General features: G+C 55.4%; 1 pseudogene; it reads left to right on the forward strand.

Annotated features, from left to right (window-relative positions):
- The first annotated feature begins 911 nt into the window (after positions 1 to 911).
- On the forward strand, positions 912 to 21,615 carry LOC101061462 (calcium/calmodulin-dependent protein kinase type II subunit gamma-like; annotated as a pseudogene).
- Positions 21,616 to 24,224: the final 2,609 nt, after the last annotated feature.

Below are 24,224 nucleotides of genomic sequence, written 5' to 3' on the forward strand. Positions count from 1 at the left end.
TCCGGATTTGTGTGACACCATCTTTTAGCGCCGCCGAACCCGGAGCCCCACGCTGTGGAAAAAGAACCACGGGCGCGCGCTGAAACCGGATCCGGCGGTCACACTGGTCCCTCTGCCCCATCCCCGCGCCCACGCACGCGCCCCCTAACGTGAAGGCGAGACCCGTGGCTCCGAAAGCCCCCCCGTGTTAAGACCTGCATTAATCAGTATTGATTGCTGTGTTCGTGCACGGACCCCTGCCGTGCGTGTTGGTGCGGGTCACAGTTTGCCTCCCTGCTGCAGTGAGGTCTGGACCGGGTCGGGACCACAAGGCAGGAAGTTGGGCCCCCAAAAACACTTTTTCCGGGCAATTATCAAAACGGGACCCTCTCAGCACGGGCCGCCATCAAGCCCAGTCCAGATCCCCCGGACGGGACACCAGTGGGCCCAATCTCCCCGTGTTCCGACCCCCGTTCTCGGATGGTGTCCCCGCTTCTGCGCCGCATTACTTGGTGCAGCTATTCTTGTGGGGACATTCCTGTCGTGCGGCTCCACCGAACGCTCGGAGCAGCAGCAAATCCCGCCTGAGCCCAACCTCGACGCAACACCACGGCTCTAAATCTACCCGCGTCTCAGAAATGATGCGTGACCATATTAGGACCCGTCTGCGGTGCGCGGTGTTCCGCCCGTGCGGGTCCCGCCAGCGGTGGAGGAGCCGCGGGGCTTCTTTCACCTGAGCTCACAGCCTCCTTCACAGGACATCAGGTCACTGTTCTGGTCAGCTCCAGGTCCTCTCCATGGGTTGGCCACATAAGGTCCCCTCAGAGCTCTCTCTCTCTCACACACACACACACACACGCGCGCGCGCGCGCACACACACACACTCTCACACACACTCCTCCTTCCCCCGGCCCCTCCCTTTCCGTCTCTGCTCGCCTCTATCCTCTTCAGCTTCGCCTGCCTGTCAGTAAAGGTGCTCCAGTACTGGAGGCTAGGCTACCCTCCTCCCGGACCCCGTACCAGAGCCACCGTCGTACCCCAAGGCTCGGGCGCTCCACTCGCGGCTCCGACCATGGCAACCACCGTAACTTCGACCCGGTTCACCGACGAGTATCAGCTGTATGAGGAGCTGGGGAAGTAAGCAGCATCGTGTTTGTCTTCTGGTTTCGTCCCCCACCCCCGCAGCCTCGCCTCGCTCGCGTCCATGTTAGCCCGCTAGCAGATCCCCGAATGAGAGCAGCCTCCTCGGCAGCGTCCGCCTCGGGGTCGAGCCCGCAGAACCGGTGCGGAGCGGAGCTTTTGTCGCGGCGCAGCCGGGCTAAAGCACGGTTGCTATCGGCTAGCTTAGCTGCTGCCGCGGTGCCGGAGCGCAGCGCGTTCAGGCTCGGTTCGTAGCCCGCAGCTACCACGCTGATGTTGACCAACTAGCCGGGTTTAGCTCACTCTTTTCGGCGTTTAAGCCGAAAATGCGCCGCGACGAGCCGGGAGCACCGGCGGGGACGAGCCCTTCCGTGTTTGCGAGCCCTTATTTTCTGGTGCGCCGGAGCCGTCAGCGGGGCCCCGGGAGGCGCCGCAGCCGGAGCCCTGTGACATTTACTGGCCCGCAGCTCTGACAGCTCCTCGCAGGCTCCACAGAACCGAGGCTGTGCTCGCTGGCTAACTAGGCCGGCGGCCCCCCCACCCCCCCCCTGCGAGCAGCTGCAGATGATTTGTGCGGCCGTGTTGAGCAACGCCGCGAACCCCTGGATCATCGAAGGAGGAAGTTCTTGCGGCTGCGCTCGGCGTCGTGGGTGTGAGCTCCTGTCCAGGACGGTGCGTCCACCCTGCGAGGGGGGAATGACGTGTTTTCTCGGTATTTTGATGACGACAAGGAAACGGGGCCGCAACCTCTTGTTCCATCAGCGCCGACATCTGCTGCTGGCGGCCGGCCGAGGCTCCTCCGGCCGCCGCCGCAGCAGCGGGGCGACAGCGGCCCGATCGAGACGCAGCCGCCTTCATTTCCAGCTGCCATTTCCACTCCCGAATAATTGTCAGTAATCGATGGCCCTGATCGTTCGGGGACCTACACACCTACACGTCCTCCCCACCGGATGCTGCCTCCGGTTCTCTGGTCCATTTCTCTTGGCCGCTGTTTCCGTAACCGCTGCGTAATGCATTTTCCCCATCCCGGCTTATTAAGGTGGCGGCTCTGATCCGCACTTCTGTCACCTGCCACGTCTCATTTACGGGTAAATAATTGAACCCAAGAGCCGCAGGTAGGAGCAGAGCGCTGCGTACAAGAGTGGCTGGAAAAGCTGCCGTCCTCTTCCTGAGGCAGGCAGAGAGCAGCCGGTGTGGTGGGAAGAGTCCAGTGATGCTGGGCTGTTCACCAGGGAAGAGTCCAGTGATGCTGGGCTGTTCACCAGGGACGATGGGAAGAGTCCAGTGATGCTGGGCTCTTCACCAGTGATGCTGGGCTGTTCACCAGGGATGATGGGAAGAGTCCAGTGATGCTGGGCTGTTCACCAAGGAAGGTGGGAAGAGTCCAGTGATGCTGGGCTGTTCACCAAGGAAGGTGGGAAGAGTCCAGTGATGCTGGGCTGTTCACCAAGGAAGGTGGGAAGAGTCCAGTGATGCTGGGCTCTTCACCAGTGATGCTGGGCTCTTCACCAGTGATGCTGGGCTCTCACCAGTGATGCTGGGCTCTCACCAGTGATGCTGGGCTCTTCACCAGTGATGCTGGGCTCTTCACCAGTGATGCTGGGCTCTTCACCAGTGATGCTGGGCTGTTCACCAGTGATCCTGGGCTGTTCACCAGTGATCCTGGGCTGTTCACCAGTGATCCTGGGCTGTTCACCAGTGATGCTGGGCTCTTCACCAGTGATGCTGGGCTCTTCACCAGTGATGCTGGGCTCTCACCAGTGATGCTGGGCTCTTCACCAGTGATGCTGGGCTCTTCACCAGTGATGCTGGGCTCTTCACCAGCTCCTCTTCATCACCACCTTCCTGTCCACCAACATTTGCTTCTGGCAGCAGCGACGCACTCCCAACTGTTGCACATTGGTTCTCCCACAGAGCTTTCGGGTCTTGTAGCGATTATCAACGGTTTGCAGGAGATCCGGGCCGTGGGCCCAGTTCTGGTACCGGCCCTCCTGCCTCCGAGTCTCGTGATGTTGCTGCTGTTTGGGCCCTTCAACAGCTTGTGTTCTGTCTTCGTAGGGGAGCGTTTTCAGTGGTGCGCAGGTGTGTGAAGAAGTCATCAGGACAGGAGTACGCTGCAAAAATCATCAACACTAAGAAGCTGTCTGCAAGAGGTGACACCACACACACACACACACACACCCACACCCACACCCACACACACACACACACACACACACACACACACACACACACAGTTATGATGGGGATCATTATCTGGAGAAATGGCCCAAAGTTTAAACCATTTATATCTGACCTGTTACATACAGGTCAACAACATATCTTTTTTTTGGTGTGTAACCAGCATTTAGTTACACACACACACACACACACTGACACCTTCCTTGTGTCCTTCTGCCCCTCTGCCTTCTTGGCTGCTCTCCTTCCCTCTGTCTTCCTCTTCACTTTCTATGGGGGGGGGGATTGAGGCTAATCCACTTATGCTTAATGTATCTCATCAGCAGCTAAGACCCCACGGATTCCACAGGCGCCTCCCCGTTTCCCCTCTTTTGTCTGTATGTTGACGTTTGTGTGTCCGAACATGATGGCGGTTCTATCCCTGCCATCGAGTGTGTGTAGTGGAGCTTCTGCTATTATGGTCTGGGCTCTTGGGGGAGGCGGGCGGTACAATGTAGGTGTGTGTTTGCACCAGGGGAGAAGAACGCTGGCCAAGAGGAGGAGTTTTAACGGTAGAGAGCAGCCGTACGAAACACACGTGAAACGAGACCAAACAGCCAGGTGGAGGCAGGAGAGGCCGTCCAGCTGATGCTCGGTGCCCCCCCCCCCCCCCCCCCCCACACAGGCGCATCACGTCCACACAGGCAGCCAGTGCGTGAGCAGGCAGCTTGCCTGCTAGGATTTGGGCAGGTTTTTTTTAGCCTGATGGGGCGAGTGTGACCTCACGCGTGGCCTGGTGGGTAAGTCTCTCAAAGCTCTGGTAAACACTGCAGTAATCTGAGGAGGGGGGGGGGGGGGTGAGAGGGAGAGGAAGGAAGGAAGGAAGGAAGGAAGGAAGGAAGGAAGGAAGCAAGCAAGCAAGCAGACGGAGGGAACAGGGAAGTGGTGCAGATGGGATGTGGCGATGGGTAGAGGTGGTTGGCTGTGAGGCGGTCCAGCCTACATGCAGGTGGGGGTGGTTGTAAGTGAGCAGAAGGCTCCACACACACACACGCACACACACACACACACACACACACACACACGGTTATACACCTATTTCTACCCAGTGATTATATTTCTAATGTGTTGGGGGTCGCAGAGGTTTAAGTTTCATTTAACAAATAAGGAAAAATGACTCGATACCTAAAAGACGAAAAGCTGGCTCACTCAATGTTGAATCACATGCTCGGTACGTGCACGTGCTCCAACATCCGTGCTGGGGTCCATTTCCTGTTGAAAGCTCATCTTTCATTGTTGAGTGCTGCTCGCTGCGTCTGGGCCACCTGACGGAAGCTTTGGACTCGTCTGGTTTCTCACCTCTCACCAGTGAGGCTCGTGGTTATTAATGGGTCAACATTTGGTGCTCCCAGTCCTCCCAGTCCTCCCATACCTTCAGGGCTGAGATGGTGATCATTCACAATGTTCCCAGTCAGACCGGTTTGATACCGCTGCTGGTCCAAGTGTCCCTTTTCCCCCTAAAATAATGTAGCTGTGTTATTTTTGATAAATCTAGTGAAGGTGGTGACATCCTGTCAGCTGATTAGTAGTGTGTGTAGCGTGTGTGTAGTGTGTGTGTGTAGTGGTTCCATGCCTGCTGAACTGGGCCCAGCTTGATCCTCCAGTCTGGAGGTGACCAGGCTTTAAGCCGCCTGTAGGCCCGCCCCTCGGCCAAGCAGATGGCCAATCAGAGAGCAGCAGGAAGTGGCAGTCATTACCCTCCAGCCCCATCGTTGCCTCTTCCTCTGCCTCTTCGTCTCCACACTGTGGTTCTGATTGATTAAGGCGGCGAGTCCTGCAGCGTCACTGCAGCGAGGTAGAGGAGTGACGCCACTGCACGCACCGCCACACTGGGGGGGGGGGGGGGGGGGGGGGCGGTCCTCTAATCCTGCCTCCTCCCGTCCCTCTCAGTCCTGCGTCACCATAGTAATGAGCACCTGCAGGGAGACGACAGGAAGTTACATCAGACCCAGAAATGTGGGTGTTTATCAATGAAAAACCTGATTATTAGTTAAAAGGGCAGATCAATGAAGTCCAGTAAAGACCATATCCACCAGCTAACGCTCACAACTGCCTGGAAACTGTGATCCTAGTGCGCACGTGCACGTGCTGAGGCCTTGTGGGTCAGAAACAAGGGAGCGTGTCGCTGAAGCTCCGGCTCTCACGTGCACAAATACTGCTGCAGGATTCTACCAAAGGCTCAAACAAGGATGTTGGTTTAGCTTTGGTAGCAGCCAGAACAGAAACATTAATTAGAGCAACACACGCCAACCCCAGCGCACGCTTCAACACGCCGTGCGCGCCCGTGACGACGCACGGCCTGGTGAATTCCTCTCAAGCTCACATCCGGCGCCCTGCTCGTGAGGGGGAAAAGGCTCCAGCTCAGCAGCAAAGCCGGTCCCAGTGTCGGCTGTAATTACAGCGTAATAACCACAGATTGAGATTAATGCTCATGTGGGTGGAGCCAGGAATTAGTGCTCCTCCGGACCCCGACGGGAGGGTTCTGGCCCATTTGCCTTCAGATTAACACGGAGCTTTTCTGTTTCTTCTCTCAGACCATCAGAAGCTGGAGCGGGAGGCTCGGATCTGCCGTCTGCTGAAGCACCCCAACATCGGTGAGTTTCCTGTTCGCGCCGTTTTCCTGTCTCGTTCGGTGTCAAATATGGGCCGGAATTGTTAAGATTCCCAAATAAGAGGCGCAGAAGTCTGAGTGAAGTGATTATTTTCTGGATTTCTGGTGGTTTCACACCAAACTGAGCTGCCTTTGATGGAGCCCAACAGGTCGTAATTACAAAAGCTGCACGAGTTTGTTGCCTTCTCCCTGTTAAATGATGCTCCTGTCATCTTTGTATCCTGTTGCTAATGCTAATGCTAATGCCGGCGTTGAGGCGTGCACGGTCCTGCCGTTAAACCCGGTGCCACCACGACGTTGGCCTCCTGATTAATGGTGGTGGTGTCCCAGTCGGGAGGGCCGAGGTCACTTTGAGCTATGATGATGGTGATGACGATGATGATGATGATGATGATGATGACGATGATGATGATGATGACGATGATGATGATGATGGCCGTCTGGACCCTCATGACTAACGGGATCGTGTCAACACACAAAATGGGTGACTGCAGTCACACGGAGCACTGACAGAGGCACTGACAGAGGCGTCTGACATCAGCTGTCTGTTGACATCAGCGTGTTTGTGAGAGATGCCTGCTGCATTCCTGCCCCTCTCCTCTCCTCTCCTCTCCTCCTACCCCTCTCCTCTCCTCTCCTCTCCTCTCCTCCTACCCCTCTCCTCTCCTCCTGCCCCTCTCCTCTCCTCTCCTCCTACCCCTCTCCTCTCCTCTCCTCCTACCCCTCTCCTCTCCTCCTGCCCCTCTCCTCTCCTCCTACCCCTCTCCTCTCCTCCTGCCCCTCTCCTCTCCTCCTACCCCTCTCCTCTCCTCCTGCCCCTCTCCTCTCCTCCTGCCCCTCTCATCTCCTCCTACCCCTCTCCTCCTCTCCCTCCCCTCTCCTCCTACCCCTCTCCTCCTGCCCCTCTCCTCTCCTCCTCTCCCTCCCCTCTTCTCCTACCCCTCTCCTCCTCTCCCTCCCCTCTCCTCCTACCCCTCTCCTCCTGCCCCTCTCCTCTCCTCCTGCCCCTCTCCTCCTACCCCTCTCCTCTCCTCCTGCCCCTCTCCTCCTACCCCTCTCCTCTCCTCCTGCCCCTCTCCTCCTGCCCCTCTCCTCCTACCCCTCTCCTCTCCTCCTGCCCCTCTCCTCCTGCCCCTCTCCTCCTACCCCTCTCCTCTCCTCCTGCCCCTCTCCTCCTGCCCCTCTCCTCCTGCCCCTCTCCTCTCCTCCTACCCCTCTCCTCTCCTCCTGCCCCTCTCCTCTCCTCCTGCCCCTCTCCTCCTGCCCCTCTTTGCTCTCCTTATTCTCCTTCTGGGCCTTTTAAAATAACATTTTGGGATCATTTGTGTTGAGGACAAAGGAGGGCAGAAAGGCTACAGATGGAGAGATGAAACCAAGAGGAGCTGGAGACAGATGGAGGGGGGGCAGGAAGACGGGAGGGGGGGCAGGAAGACGGGAGGGGGGGCAGTTGCTCCAGTTTCCTGCTGCAGGGCCGTCCTGCTGATATTGGGTTCACATGATGGTTTCATGGACACAGAACCAGTCAGCTCTCCTGGAACATCTGGCTCCAGCTGTTCCACCTCAGTGGGGGGGAGCCGGTCCTCAGCAGGCTCCAGCCCCGTCCTCGGGCCGGGCCGGGCCGGGCCGGGCTTTAACGTCTCTCCTCTCTTCACAGTGAGGCTCCACGACAGCATCGCAGAGGAAGGCTTCCACTACCTGGTCTTTGACCTGTGAGTGTTCTGGATCACGCTCGAGACGCGGATGCTAACGCGGATGCTAACGCCCCCCCTTTATTCTCCCCCCCCCCAGGGTGACAGGAGGAGAGCTGTTTGAAGACATTGTAGCCAGGGAGTACTATAGTGAAGCCGACGCCAGGTAGGCGCCTCACGTGCACGCCCCAAACGCCCAGTAACAAAACGAGAGATTGCACAAAATAAGCTGTGTGTGTGGGTGTGTGCACGTGTGTGAGGGAGTGAGAGAACACACTGTCGCCACTGGAGGATGGATATAATTGCTTTGTTTGTATTCCTGTCAGATGCCCCCCCCCCAACAAGTGCACCATCCTTCCGCCCCCCCACAGACTCACTAAATTAACAGCCCACTTTTGACGAATTCCCCCCGAAACAAAGAAAAGAACGTCTCATTTCAAAGAATCGGGTTCTTTTCTGACATTCCGGCCTTTTTCCCCTCGGCTGTTCGCTCACTCGGGGAGGGGGAGGGGGAGGGGGAGGGGGGAGGCTGAGCCCGACGGCTGCGCACGGACACGTGCACACACGCACGTGACCTCTGACCCTTTAACCTCATCTGGAACGGGGCAGGAGGGTGTTTGTGAGGGCGGCGCTGGGTGGACGACCCCCCATTATTAACGTTTCTACACGGATGGCGTCCATGTTTCCGGCGTCCATGTTTCTGGCGTCCATGTTTCCGGCGTCCATGTTTCCGGCGTCCATGTTTCCGGCGTCCATGTTTGTCCTCTGCTGCTGGGGGGGCCTTGAAGCCTATTAGTGTTTTGATTGCTTCATCTGATTACTTTATTGTCTAATTAAGTGCCACGTTTCCCCACATCCTCCAGTTTTAATGGCTTCGATGGGGATTTAGTCACCTTGTTGTTTCTTATTTTTCACACTGTAAAAAAAAAAGACTGTTGTATTTTTTAAGGTGGATTTTGGTCATTGAGCTGGCGACTGACACGTGTCTGTCTGCCCCCCCCCCCCTTTGCTCTCTGCAGCCATTGCATTAGTCAGATCTTGGAGAGTGTCAATCATATCCACCAGCATGATATTGTGCACAGAGACCTCAAGGTGAGTGGCTGCCTGTTGCCGTGACAACTATACACTTGCATGCACACGCACACCTCTGCCCGTGGCCATGGAAACGCACCGACGGCTCTTGATTTTCCTCCATCTCTGTCTATCTTCCTCTCTTTTTCTTTCTCCTCCGCGTTCCCTCTCTCCATCCGTCCGTCCTCCGATCTGTCCGCTTCCCTGGACACGTCCAAAACTGTGTGCGTGTGCGTGACGGGGCGCCCAAATGCGTGTCTCTGCTGAAGGCTGAGTCACGGTCACGTGTCGGGTCGCTCTCTCACCGATGGCAAGGAAAGACAAGGACTCTCACCGCACACGTGCACACACACACACACACACACACGCGCGCGCGCGCTGCACTGATGCGAAGCGGGACTCGTACGAGAGAGGCGACGACGGCACGGACAAACCTCAGAAGTTACCAAGACAACCTGCGTGACATCACACCACCCCAGGCGCAGCGGGGGCGGGGCTTGAAGCAGCCCACGATGCGTTCAGGCTCCTGTCCAAAGCGCGGAGGATGCTGCATCCTTTCTCTGCCGGAGCTGCTTTATGCTAATGTAATCGTCACATGATGGACAGTAATCAGTCAGGCATTCTATCTTTTCACAGGGGTTAGGAGGTGTGTGTGCATCTGGAAGGGTGTCTGTGGCGTGTGTGTGTGTGCGTGCGTGTGTGTCAGTCAGAAAGTACCATTACCGATGCTGCCTGTCTGATTTGTTGGCCTTTTATTCTGAGTGGGCTTTTACTGCAGCCATTTATGTTGCTCTGCCCAACCAGCAGCCATCTAGCGGGCGGCCACACGCCGCCTCTCTCTGAGCACTCCTTCCTTTTAACACGCAGGCTGCGGCGCTTCCTAAACGACTCCCTACCGGTTTCTATGGCTACGGACCTATGTCCATATAAGGCAATGTAGAGATTCTCTCTGCATCCCCCATCCTTTTCATTGTTTCTGCTACCTTTAGCTCACCCCCACAGGCGCTGCGTAGAAACCATCAGACGTGAATGTTTGTGGGACGGCGCTGCGGTGGGGACGGCCCGTCTGTCTCCGTCCCCGTCCCCGTCCCCGTCCCTGTCTTGACCTGCGTTGTGCTTCACCGTGTGTCTGCCTGTCTGTCCCAGCCTGAGAACCTGTTGCTGGCCAGCAAGATGAAGGGAGCGGCGGTGAAGCTGGCAGACTTCGGCCTTGCTATCGAAGTGCAGGGAGACCAGCAGGCTTGGTTTGGTAAGAGAACACAAACAGTGACACGCGTCTGTCAAACAGACCGCTATTAAATGGTCCGTCCATCTGGGTGTCGCTCATTTTTTCTGGATTTTAGCTTAGAGGTGGCTGCTGACGAGGCCTTCTAGATTAGAGCCCTGTCCACCTGCCATGTAAGCCTTGTTTAAGAGGCTCACAGACACTTTGCGGTTCACGCTTGGGCCATTGTGTCTTGGCTAGCGTCCGAGCTGCTAGCGTTTGGCTGGCTGTCCAGCAGGGACAAGATGATTCCCGGCTGTTTGCTCGTGACTCTGCACTGTCATAATCTGATGTTTGTGAGCCACTATCACTTCAACCGTTCACATCACTGCTCTGAAATAGCCTCAGAATCTGAAGGTTGCTTAACGGAATTTCCTGTTTCGTCTGTCGGAAAGGCTTTGCTGGCACTCCCGGCTACCTCTCCCCGGAGGTCCTACGGAAGGACCCCTACGGCAAGCCGGTGGACATATGGGCTTGTGGTGAGTCTTCACCCTCACCTGTGAGGATAATTGTGCCGGCTTGTTGCAGACGTCAGCCTCGTTAAACGTGTTACAACTCGAAGAATCGTCCCGTTTCTGTAACAACTTTTCCTTCTTTTTCTGTCAGGGGTGATTCTCTATATCTTGCTCGTGGGATATCCTCCATTCTGGGATGAAGATCAGCACAAACTATATCAACAGATTAAGGCTGGAGCCTATGACGTAAGCCTGCTTCATTCTTCCCCGTTTGTCGAGTGTGAATTGGGAAAAGTTTAATCATTTCCGCCGGAGAGCTGGTCCCAAGATATTGATCCCATCTGGGCCTCCCTGACGCATTGCAGAGTGGTGCGTTTGTGTGTCTGCGGGAGAATTGGAGACTAAAGCGCGTCCTCTGTCTCGGCGTCGGGCTAATAAAGTCACTTTCTGCCGATGGCGGCGTCCTGTTAAACCCTTCAGGAATGAGCATCTCGTCCTCGTATCGGCGGGACTGTGGACGCGTCCGCTCCAACACGTGCACGGCTGCCTGCGGACCAGCACTTGAGGATGGATCCAAATGAATTGTCCCGTTTGTCTCCTCAGTTTCCGTCCCCAGAGTGGGACACGGTGACTCCGGAGGCCAAGAACCTGATCAACCAGATGTTGACCATCAACCCAGCCAAGAGGATCACAGCCGATCAGGCCCTGAAACACCCCTGGATCTGCGTAAGGGCGTGATGGCGGCAGCCTGCTGTCACCTTCTCATTAATGCCCACGGGGGAAAGTGCTGACTGCCTGTTTTCCCCGCAGCATCGCTCCACCGTGGCGTCCATGATGCACAGACAGGAAACTGTCGAGTGCCTCCGCAAGTTCAACGCTCGCCGAAAACTCAAGGTACCGGGATCGTTAGATCGGCTTCAATTTGCCTGATAAATCAAGTGTTTTGGGTGCATCTCTCCTCTGGAGATGCTGATCTTATTGGAAACAGCCCCCCAGCTTTATTAAAGGAAGTCCTGAAATAAGACTGGCTGTGCTGGCCTGACTTCTCTCTCCTCCTCCAGGGAGCCATTCTCACCACCATGCTGGTGTCCAGAAACTTCTCAGGTGGGTGTGCTCTTCGACCCCAGCCTCCCACGCAGCGCATGCAGAGGGAGAGCAAGGAGGAGAGTGGATAGAGTCCTCTGCTCTTCTTTTAACCCCCTCACCACACACACACACACACACACACACACTCCCACTCATCCTCAAAATAACAAGGCTTTTGTGTTGCAAAGCTGGATTTCTGAAGTGATTTTTACATCCTGCCAGTCATGTCATAAATTCTGTTGTATTGATAATATTTATCATTGCAGATTCCTTTAATTCAAGCGATATTTCAGGTTTAAATGTATTTTTTCCTGATCTGGCTGCCTGTTTTGTCTTTGTCTAAGCTAATATGTCTCTTCTTTTGTTTGTGTTGTGTGTCTGTCTCTCCGTGTGTGTGTGTGTGAGAGAGAGTGTGTGCGTGTGTGCGTGCACGCTCACATGCATTCTCTGCCGCCGGTGGAGTGTTTGCTTTTCCGAGAGCAGCAGAAATGTTTATGAGATATTTCATGACGGCCCAGTGTGCTGTTATTAAAGTGGGTCTGAACTGAAGGACGTTTCCGGGGCTCCTTCTCAGTTCTGAGTGATCGGTCACTCAGGTGATGGCTGATCATTCCACCCGTGAGCCTGGGGAACTACAGGGGTGCCCGTTAGTGCCGGAGCCCGTGCGTCGGGCCTGGGGTTGGGCTCCTGTCAGCACCGCCTGTAGTTTCCAAGGCCCATGAATCAACAGTAGATTGACCTTTGCACAGTCCCCTCCCAACTGTAGCGTTTCTGTCCAATAGTGGGCCGGCAGCATACCAACTCTGCTGCTGCCGCCTCCTCCACGGCCTCACTGGCTCAGGAAGGTACGTCCCAGAGACACGCCCATCCTCTCAACATGCTTACCTCTTGTTAACGGGGCAGGGTGGGCCCCCTGCTGCCACCCTGAACAGTCCTGCATGCCAGCGTCTCCATCCCATCACATTCACACGCCGGCACACATGCATGCAGACACCCATGCACATGGGGCTCATTCAGACATACATGGGGGGGGGGGAGGGGTCTTCATCTGTAACCTCATACACACGGACGTCAGCGTCCTTCATCGGCCCACCGGCATTTTCTCGTTCCAACTTGCGCCTCACTACCATGCAGCCGTGAGCTCGTCACCCATTTCATCTCCAATTGGGCTCCTTCCAAGTTCCATTCTGACCCTCCCAGCTGAGGACGGGCACAGGGTGAAGGGGGCAGGGGAGGAGGAGGGGCATGTACCCTTTGGGGCGGCAGGATCTGACACAGCAGGGGGCTGGCAAGAGCTGGGTTGGCGTGCTGCCATCGTCCGACCTGAGGTCCAGGGTGGGGAAAGGTGGGCTGGGCTCACGCCCCGCTGGCTGGGGCAGACGGCTAAAGGTCGGCGATTCCGATGGTGGCTCCAAGGATCGAGTAGAACCGCAGTGTAGAGCAGGACGGAGTTCTTTCCCCTTGCAGAGAAGCTCCTCTTTGCTCTACACTGGCACAAGCGTGTCCTTAGCTGTAGGGGGGGGTCGGGGGGAGACCCGTGTCGGTGGTGGTGACATCAGTGGAGAACCCAAAGAAAGGCAGGTGTGGCTGCGTGATCGGGACGCTCCGATCGGGGGGGTGGGGGGTGGTTTGTCCGACCCCGCCTCACTGAGACTGGACCAAGCTGCCTGTAAGTTCCGGACGTGTCGCGCGTGACATCATCCCACTCTGCTCCTCCTCCTTTACTCATCCAGCTTTTCTTTCGGTCCTCTGATGATGTCACTCATCGCAACCTCGGCACCTCTGTCTCCTCGTCGGCTTCCTCGGTTGTACCTGACTGTCGTGGTGTGTGGCTGAACCGGGCCCGGTGGCGCCGGCCCAGAACCGCGCTGGCTCCGCTCTCCCTGAATGTTCCTAGAAAGGCGTTTGCCTTGCAGCCTTTCGCATGTGGGTGTCCTGAGTGGCTGCTTTCTGTAGAAAACCGGCAGCAGATCCAAATTCAGACGCGTTCTAACTCTTCCTTCCTCGCACTTGTCATCAAGGTGGCGCACGTGTGGGCGCCGGCGCCGTGCGTCATCTTGACTCTGCCTAATCTGTCCCGTAAAAGTGGCGACAGTTGTCAGAAAGAGCGGGGGAAGGACGCGTTTGGAGGCGGCGAAGGCCACCGGCTCTCTGGTGGCTGTCTGATGGATTACATTAGCGTTAGGGGCGGCGGCCTCAGACCACTAGGGGCGGCGGCCTCAGACGGCCGGCTCGCCGTTCTCCGGGTGTGCGATGAAAACCTCGTGTGAGCCGTTTCTGCCTTCTGGATGCTGCATGGCCGGCCGCGGTTAACTGGACGCCGTCTAGGAGCATGAGTGGTCTTGTTTGCTGCATTCAGTGCTGTGCCTCTCTCTCCGTCCCCCTGGACTGAGACTAAGCCCTCTCTGTCAACCCTCCCCCCCCCCCCCTCTCTCCCCCCTCCCCCCTCTCCCATTCCTTATTGGAAGGTAAGAAACACAAAATAAGATTGTTTGGAACGTCCGTGTGTCCGTAGAAAAGGCTTTTGTTTATTTATTAAGAAGGAAACGTGACGTTGGCTCCTGAAAGAGATCAATAATTGACATTAACCTGCTGACCGGAGTCATGGGGGGGCAGTTTAACCCTGACATCACTCAGCCTTTAGATCTACTGGCTCTCCTAAATGGATCAAGGAAGTTTACTTTGCTCTCAGGTTGCTTTTATTCCCCGATGGGAATTAATAAAGTTGAATGGGTTTAGCAGAGAGTAGCAAATTATCTGGCCAGAAGTGGGGGGGGGGGGGCAAAATAACCATTAAAAGCATGTTCGTTGGTCTTTTTTCTCCTTTCTGGAATCAATCTAGATGTTTTCGTCCTTGTGCGGGATCAATAACTGCACTTCCTGCTTAAGTGGCAGAATTGTAAAGAGCTGGAAAAGTGAAGTATTTCTGCTGCCAACAGTAAAAGTTTGCATTTGTCTCCTGTCTGTTGTCCTCCGTCCCCTTCACAGCCTGCAAGAGCTTACTCAACAAGAAGTCCGACTCTGCTAAGGTAAAGTCACCTGTGCCTGTCTGTCTCTCTCTCTGTCTCTCTGTCTGTCTGTCTCTCTCTCTGTCTGTCTGTCTGTCTGTCTCTCTGTCTGTCTGTCTGTCTCTCTCTGTCTGTCTGTCTCTCTCTCTGTCTGTCTCTCTGTCTGTCTGTCTCTCTCTCTCTCTGTCTGTCTGTCTCTCTGTCTGTCTGTCTCTGTCTGTCTGTCTCTCTCTGTCTGTCTCTCTGTCTGTCTGTCTCTGTCTGTCTGTCTGTCTCTCTCTCTGTCTGTCTCTCTGTCTGTCTGTCTCTCTGTCTCTGTCTGTCTGTCTCTCTCTGTCTGTCTGTCTCTCTGTCTGTCTCTCTGTCTGTCTCTCTGTCTCTGTCTCTCTCTGTCTGTCTGTCTCTGTCTGTCTGTCTCTCTGTCTGTCTGTCTCTCTGTCTGTCTGTCTCTCTGTCTGTCTGTCTGTCTCTCTCTGTCTGTCTGTCTCTCTCTGTCTCTCTCTCTCTGTCTGTCTCTCCGTCCTCCTCAGGTTCATCAGTAATTTTCATGAATGAAGGATTATTGTGGCAGCTGTGACTAAAAACTACACTGAATGTGCAACATTCTGGGGAGAAACGCAAGGTCCTCAGCTCACTCTTCCAGCTCACTCTTCCAGTTCACTCCTGCAGCTCACTCTTGCAGCTCACTCCTGCAGCTCACTCCTCTGGCTCACTCCTGCAGCTCACTCCTGCAGCTCACTCCTCTGGCTCACTCTTGCAGCTCACTCCTGCAGCTCACTCCTCTGGCTCACTCCTCCAGCTCACTCTTGCAGCTCACTCCTCTGGCTCACTTCTCCAGCCCACTCCTCAGCTCACTCTTCCAGCTCACTCCTCAGCTCACTCCTGCAGCTCACTCCTGCAGCTCACTCTTGCAGCTCACTCCTCCGGCTCACTCTTGCAGCTCACTCCTCAGCCCACTCCTCCGGCTCACTCTTGCAGCTCACTCTTCCAGCTCACTCCTGCGACTCACTCTTGCAGCTCACTCCTGTGACTCACTCTTCCAGCTCACTCCTGCGGCTCACTCTTCCAGCTCACTCTTCCAGCTCACTCCTCAGCTCACTCCTCAGCTCACTCCTCCCTCTCCTCTCTCAGCAGCATCGTCCTTTCCCAGCTGGGAGTGGAGATAAACTGAAACGGTCGTCGTCCAACTTTATCCAACTTCCTCTGAAACATGATTGCGTAACACTTGTCTGTCCGTGGATTCCAACCTTTCCTGTTTTAATGGTTTTCAGTCAACGGTTTCCTGCTCCCTTTTCCCAGCAGTCACCACCACTCTGCTGCTATTAGGCTTCCCGCCCCCTCCCTCTCTTTCTGCCCTGTCCTGGGGGTCTCTCTGTGCAGCTAAGTGGCAGAGGCATGGAGAGTTAGTGAGGCAGTAAAAAGGACGATCTAAAGGCCATTCTGTGGCACTCTCCCTCTCATTTACCCCGTTACCCCTCTACAACCTGGGAGGGAGAGCGGCCATTAGCTCCCAGCCGCCATGCTTCTGTGTGTGTGTGTGTGTGTGTGTCTGTAACGTGTGTGTGTGTGGACTCTGAGTGTCTGTAACGTGTGTGTGTGTAACGTGTGTGTTGGCTCTGAGTGTGTGTAATGTGTGTGTGTGTGTGTGTGTTTGTAACGTGTGTGTTGACTCCGAGTGTGTGTAACGTGTGTGTCTGCGCTCTTGTCCCAGCCTTCCACCAACAACAGTAAAGAACAGTATAGTGAGCGCCATCAATGCCCTGAAAGACAACAACATGGCGACCAACGCCCAGATGGTACAGTAGGGGCGCCGCCCCCCCCCCCCCCCCCCCCCCCCCCCCCCCCCCACAGTAGCGTAGCAGCGTGCTGTGCCTCATCCTCCATTGTTGTAGTGGCTGCTTGTTGTCGCCCATCTCCCGTTCTGGAGGTTGTGTTTCCGTTCTCCCACCATTTTAGCCCCCCACCCCCCCCCCCCCCCCGCACGTGACGCAGGGAAACGATGCTTTTACTCCATTTACTTTGGAGCTTTTTAGATTGAACAGCATGAACTTTTCTTTCAGTGAAGTAAACCAGACCCACCTGATCCCAGATCGGCAGAATTCATCCTCTCATGGCCTCTGTGTTCGTCACCATTTGCTTAAATCAGCATTACCTTGCAACCGCCTGTCCTTAACCTTTAACCTTTGACCTTTGACCCCATCACCCAAAGACCCAACCATTTCTGTCCTGTGACCTTCATTAACATCCTCATGGACATCCTTGTCATACTGCCACATCTATCATGTGGTGGTGTTGTTGTTGTTCAGCATTGGCATGTTGTGAAGTGTGTGTGTGTGTTTATTGCAGTGTGTGTGTGCCGCTCAACTGGTGACAGGAAGGAGCGCATCCATTAGAATGAACCTCATACGAGACATTAAATCTGCATATTTGTCAAAGTAATTTGACATTAATTCAGGATTTGTGTAATTAAGCCTAAAACATCTGGATGGGTCACACCAGGGGTCACCAGGGGTCACCCCTGGTGACCCCTGGTTTACAGCAGGGGGGCCAGTTTAAACCAGTTGAGAGGCACAGGAAGCAGCTTGTGTCGCACTGGCCAACGTGTCTGTTCTGTTTGCAGGAGTCCCAGAGCACAGTGGTGCACAACCCCCCCCGACGGGGTCAAGGTAAGACGTGTGTGAGTGAGCATCAGCACCCTCCGGTCTGTGGCTGCAGCCTGTCTGTGTCTCCGCAGGGATCCACGGAGAGCAACGCCACCAATGACGAGGAGGAGATGAAAGGTAGGAAAGGTACTTCCTGTTTCCTCTGATGTTCCTCAGCTTGGTGCCGCTGGACTGTCGGGAACCATGATGGTGTGCCTGTGGTGTGTGTGTGCGTGTGTGTGTGTGTGTGTGTGTGTGTGTACATGTTATCATGTGTGTGTTTTAGTGGACAGTTCGGCGCTGAGTCAGAGTAGCGCCGCAGAGGAGATGCCCCCACTTCTGCCCTCACCTCAAAGTTCACCTGCCAGTAAGTTAATCCATGGCAACCAAGTCTGAACTGGTGGCCACTGGCAAGGACCCCCCCCCCCTCCCCCCACCCCCCACCCCCACCACCACCCTGGTACCTGCTCCCACCTTGGCTTGTCCCTGTCACTAGCATCTTTGAGCTCCCTCACTCTGACCCACCCAGCTTCTGCCAGGGTTCCCACTGGTTTCCATTATTATCTCTACCTTTTTCCAACTTGGGAACATCTTTGAGGATTTTCCTACGCTAATGTTTTCCTGTTGCCACACATGCTAAGCTAGCGCCTGCCTCCATGGTTTCAGTCCACCAGCCTCCATCCAGAGCGCAGCAGCACGGAGGCTCATGATCAGCCATTATGGTGCTGCTCAACCTGAGCAGAACCTGAGCAGAACCTTCGGAGGCTGCTGGGGACTAAACAGGCTCCACCAATCACAATCACCCACACACGGACACAGTCCGGGGGAGGGGGGCCAACATTCAGCCATCCGTTCTACAGCATCAGAAGGTTTGGTTAGGAAACACGGGACCGATCGTTAGTGGTGGTAGTTTAATCTAGTTGAGATAGTTAGTGTCACTAACTAGGAAAATGTCAATTTAAGGCCATCAAGTTGTGGAATTCTTCTGTGGGAACCCGCTGTGTGTGTGTGTGCGCGCGTGTGTGTGTGTGTGTGTGTGTGTGTATTCCCCCCTGTCCTAATATGACAGCTCCACCTTGAGGAAGTCCTGCTTACATCACACCTGGATGTTCTAGAACTGTTCTAACATTTTCACACACACTAACACACACATGCACTAACTGTAACACACACACACACACACAGAGGATTGTCTTTGTCCTCTGTTTAATAATCATTCCTTTGACTCCAGGCTTCTCTTCCCTGCTGGACTCTTTGTTCTTTTCCTGCGTTTCCTCCCAACACGTCTGTTTAATTTACATAAATCACTCACCATCCTCAACCTCACCATCCTCATCATCCTCATCATCCTCATCCTCACCATCCTCAACCTTCCTCACCATCCTCATCCTCATCAGCCCAGCTTGCTTCCAGCTGTCTCCTGTGTCCTCCCGGGTCCTCTCATGTCCTCCCGGGTCCCCTCTGCATGCCTGCCTTCGTGTCTCACCTGTCTGACTGGTCCTTCTCCCTCGTTCGCTCTGTTTCTGGGTGTCGGTGGGTGTCGGCCGTGCTCTCCCTGCCGTCCTTGTCCTCCATCTTTTGTCTTTTCACCACCCATTGTGTGTTTCAGTTCCTCCGCATGACGTAAAGCGCATGGCCTGGAACAGCACGGGCAACAGCTCCTGCCCTGACTCGGAGCCCTCACAGGCTTCCGTACCTGCCGCTCCACTAGGGGGCAACGCTGTCGCTGCTGTAAACAACACTCAGCAGAGTAAGAACGCCGCCTTGACTCGCGTGGCTTTTCTGTGTGGCGCCTCCCTCCGGCTGTAGCTAACGCCTGCCCCCCCCCCCCCCCCCTTCGTAGCCGAGCTCTGCTGTTGCTGCCATTTCTAGCTCCACTGGACCTCCTGATGCTAAACGTTAGCGTTCCAGGATGCAGGATCTGGCGCGGTCACTTGCTGCCATAGCAACCAGGGGGCGTGGCTTCCTCTTTAGGTTGACTCTGGCTAAATATCAGCGTTAATGTCAGCGAGGAAAAGATTCCTCAGACGCCCAATCAGACGGAGGCGGTTCAGACGGAGCCAGCGGGTGGTTTAGTGGACGGGTCAGAAGCTGCGTCCATCCCACAAACGTTGCAGGATTAATAAGTGAGGAATTTATTTGACTTTGAAGATGTTTGGAACCCAGAATGAATCTTTCTGGCAGCGCTGCCTCAGACCGGGCCGTGCCCCCCCCCCCCCCCCCCGACTCTAGTCTCTCACCTTTAACGTGTCCAGTCGTCCCCGCTGTCCTCGCCTGTCCAGCCTGGCTCCCCCATGGCTCCTCCTCCATCTGTAGCTTCTGTCAGGTGACGCTGTTGTTCCCCGTGGGGGTCTGGCCCCCGGGCGGCGAGGGACGGCGGAGTGGCGGCGAGGGACGCTTGTCCGGAGCCCCCGAGCACGGACGTCTGCTCCGTTTCCTCCCGTCCAGTTACGTCTTTGTTCCCGTCTCTGCAGCTCGCAAACAGGAGATCATCAAGATCACGGAGCAGCTGATCGAGGCCATCAACAACGGAGACTTTGACGCCTACACGTGAGTTCCACGCCCTCCGCTCGTCCTCTCTTCTGCCTTTAACTTAACCGTGCTCACATCTCTCCGTCTTCTCGCCCACGCCGCTGCGCCGCCGCCGCTCCTTTGTCTCAGGAGGATTTGCGACCCTGGACTCACCTCCTTTGAACCCGAGGCTCTGGGGAACCTGGTGGAGGGAATGGACTTCCACAAGTTCTACTTTGAAAACTGTAAGTCCTAATGGTGGCGTGGCGTGGCGTGGCGTGGCCCGCCCCGCCCACGGTGCTCGCTCTCCCCTCTGACCGTCTCCCCTCTGACCTGCTTGTCTTCTTCAGTGTTGAGCAAGAACAACAAGCCCGTGCACACCACCCTGCTCAACCCGCACGTGCACCTGATCGGCGAGGACGCGGCGTGCATCGCCTACATCCGCCTCACGCAGTTCGTGGACAGCACGGGACGTCCCCGCTCCAGCCAATCGGAGGAGACCCGGGTGTGGCACCGCCGCGACAGCAAGTGGCTCAACGTGCACTTCCACTGCTCGGGCGCCCCGGCCGCACCGCTCCAGTGATCAGGTCGGTGGCCCGGGTGGGTTCTGGCTCGTACGTGACGTGCCCCCGCGTCTAAGCTGCTGTCTCCTGCCTGTGTCCCCCCCCCCACAGTGGTCCTGAGCCTCCAGCCCGCTGGAGTTTGCGTTTTGGGGGGCAGTGTTTTTTCCGTGACCGTGTTTCAGGGGCCCGTCCTCTGCGTGGATGGGCTCGTGCCAGGAGCCCGGCTGGGCCAGATCGCATCCCTCTCCACGACACCAACCAACCCTGTCCCCCCTCAACCCTTTGACCTGCTGGGGGTGGGCTCCACAAGACACCGCCCCCCTGGGATGATGCATGCCTCTGGCGCCTGATAGGAGGGCGCCTCTTTGCCCACTATCCTCCCCTGGCAGCCGTCTTTTTTCTGCCCGTGCGAGCTGAGCGGTCCCGCGCGAGGAGGCGACGTCCAGTTGAACTTGTGACAGTTTCTGCGTTATGAATATGCTGTGTAAATTATGACTAGATGTACCAACAAGACGCAACCAAGCATTTATCTTCACTATCTAAGAAGGGAGGAGCAGAGCGGGGAGGTTAGCGGCTGAGATTTTACAAACCTTCTTCCTTTTTTTTGGGCTTTTTGTTTTTTTGTTGTTGTTTTTTTTCGGCATTTTAGGGAGGAGCGGGCGACGTTGTGGTCGAACCCGGAGCGTTGTGAGAGGATGAGGAGGGGAAGTGATCACGTGAGCTCCGAGACCTCGAGGAGAGAAACTGTCAGAAACACGAAGCACCAAAGTGTAGAACTTTAGGCTTTTATGTGTTGACGTCTTCTTCCGTTTGTGTGTTTCTTTCTCCTCCGGCCGGGGGGGTTTAGACGGGCGGCTCGTCACCTTCCAGCTTGGGGGTGTTTTTAGTGTCCTGTTGTTTCTGGTGATGCAGCGGAGCCTCCAACATCCGGGGGCTTTTAGAACCGCCTCATTGTTGTTGTTGTTTTTAAAGAACCCGCTCGCACCCACGCTCGTGGGGGACGAGGGCGCCGGCGGAGGCGTCTGCATGTTTGCCCCTCATCCCCTCTCCCTTTAACACCCCCCCCCCCACCCCTTTTCTCTCTATTCTGCAAGGGCCGTTTGTTTGTTTGTTTGTTTGTTTCTAACACTGTGTAAACACAGTGTGTGTATAGATCTATGTAGAAAAGTGTAATATATGTACATGTACCCAAGAGACGCATCCTGTGCATCTGGGCATGACCCCCCCCACTCACTTTGATTCTCCCACTTCCTTCAGACAGCTCGCTGATTCTCTCTCTCTCTCTCTCTCTCTCTCTCTCACACACACACACACGCACACACTCTTCCAGGTTCAGCCCTGTGGCCGTACGACTGTTTTTCAGAACGGGAACAAAAAAAATGGGGAATATTTTCAAACCCAACACTGTCTCGGAGTCCTCCATTATAGTGCCCTTAAGTCCCATAATGCTGTGACGCAGGTGTATCACACACACACTCACTCACACACACACACACACTCACACACACTCTCACGCGTGCCCCTGGTGGTGTGTTTTTAAGCTTTGTAACATATCTCGCACCACCGCTGTGACCACGGTGCCACCCTCGCTGTGCTGCTTAATTGTCTCCGTCCATCCGCGTGAAGTCCCATCTTGCCCCCCCCCCCCCTCCCTGTGTTGCCCCCCACCCCCCGTGTTGCCCCCCCCACCCCGGTTTATTCGTACCTCTCTGTGGCTTCTCTGTTCCCGTGTTGACTGGTTTGAGTTTTACGTTGTCGTCCGCTGTTGCTGTTGACTTGTTGTTGTAATTCTGCCAAGCTGGAGTTCTGCACTCGATCCTCGCTCACGGGGGGGTAAAAGAGAGGGAGGGGGGGTAAAAGAGAGGGGGGGGGGGGTAAAAGAGAGGGAGGGGGGTAAAAGAGGGGGGGTAGACGACAGACTTGCAGATGGAGTGATCAGACAGATTGCGGCTAAATAATTGATCAGTTGTAATCTACCTTTGGTGGTTTAAATGGTGCCTGCTCAGCTGGGGGGGGACCAGAGCGGGGGGGGGGACCAGGGGGGGGGCAGAGCGGGGGGGGACCTAGTTATGTGCATGTTTCAGTTACTGCATTTTTACCATGTACCTACCTGAAAAAGGGATGGAGCTAGTGTTAATATATAATATTTGCATCTTTTAAAATACAAATTTTTCTCCATCTGGAATGTTGAAAAGGTGACATGAAAAATATGTTTAAAAAAAAGAGAAAAAAACAGCAAAATATTGATTTAAAAAAACAAAACAAAAAAAAAACCTCCAAAAAAAAAAGGATTCCGGAGCCGTAGTTTGGAATGAGGCCCTCGATGTTGGCGTGTTCCTGCCGTGACCTCCGTCTAGCGGCGGCGCTTTCTCCCCCCAGCCTTCACCTGGATGCTGGAGTTTTTTTGCATGATCATGATGTAAAATGAAATACGAACATGAATTGACGACTATCAAAGTGTTTGTCTGAGTGTTAGTTGGTCTTCATCATAACTTTGTTATTCTTCGATCTTGAAAGTATTTAATAAAAATACTATTTCAGCACTGCTCCGCCTCCTCTCAGCGTCTGCTTTAACCGCCCCTGCCCCCCCGGGGTGTGTGTGTGTGTGTGTGTGTGTGTGTGTGTGTGTGTGTGTGGGAGAATTATCAGGACGTTTCATCAGGTCTCGGCCTGATTGCGTAACACTGTAATGTTGAGTCCAGCCGGACGGCGCCGGCGCCCCGGTTGAGGCGGGAAAACGTCGGCTCCGCCCAGAGTCGCAGCTGGAAAGATGTTCGCCCTCCGAGCTCATCCGCCGCCACGTGTCACCGCCGGGCCGCTGGCGCCCGCGTGCACGTGTCCGTTTCATCAAAGCTGCAGAGACGCAGCCGCTCCTGAAAAAGGATCAGTGTTATTCATGATGTTCTGGTTATTTTAAGGGTGTGTGTGTGTGTGTGTGTGTGTGTGCGTGTGCGTGTGTGTGTGTGATGTAGGACAGCTCCCTGTGGTTTCTCTACTTTCAGTGTGATTAATGAGGAAAACTCAGCAGTTGGTTAAGTTGGACTTTTTCAAAGGCACCAAGTAGAAACTGAAACTGGTCTCATTTGCTCTGACCTCTGACCTCTGGATCTCTCTGACCCCTGGATCTCTGACCTCTGACTCCCTCTGACCTCTGGATCTCTCTGACCCCTGGATCCCTCTGACCCCTGGATCTCTCCGACCTCTGACTCCCTCTGACCTCTGGATCCCTCTGACCCCTGGATCTCTCTGACCCCTGGATCCCTCTGACCCCTGGATCTGACTCCCTCTGACCCCTGGATCTCTCCGACCTCTGACTCCCTCTGACCTCTGGATCCCTCTGACCCCTGGATCTCTCTGACCCCTGGATCCCTCTGACCCCTGGATCTCTCTGACCTCTGACTCCCTCTGAACTCTGGATCCCTCTGACCTCTGGATCTCTCTGACCCCTGGATCCCTCTGACCCCTGGATCTCTCTGACCTCTGACTCCCTCTGAACTCTGACTCCCTCTGACCTCTGACCTCTGGATCTCTCCGACCTGTGACTCCCTCTGACCTCTGGATCCCTCTGACCCCTGGATCTCTCTGACCCCTGGATCCCTCTGACCCCTGGATCTCTCTGACCTCTGACTCCCTCTGAACTCTGACTCCCTCTGACCTCTGACCTCTGGATCTCTCCGACCTGTGACTCCCTCTGACCTCTGGATCCCTCTGACCCCTGGATCCCTCTGACCTCTGACTCCCTCTGGCTCTCTGACCTCTGACCTCTGACCTTAATCCCCAGTGTGAATGTTGAGCTGTGGCTGGACTAGAACCAGCGTCCCTCCCATTAAAACCAGTTTTGGCTGGTTTTTCCCAGCGGTACCAGTGGTTTATCACAGCTGCCTCATGGAGGTGGAGGTCACGGCTCGTGTGACCTGGACGAGGCCTCGGCGGGCGGAGCTAAAGCTAACAGAGCTACGGAGCTAGCGTAGCCCCCTGCTGGCACGTGT

This window comes from Takifugu rubripes, chromosome 1, assembly GCF_901000725.2.
Source record: "Takifugu rubripes chromosome 1, fTakRub1.2, whole genome shotgun sequence".
NCBI lineage: Eukaryota > Metazoa > Chordata > Actinopteri > Tetraodontiformes > Tetraodontidae > Takifugu > Takifugu rubripes.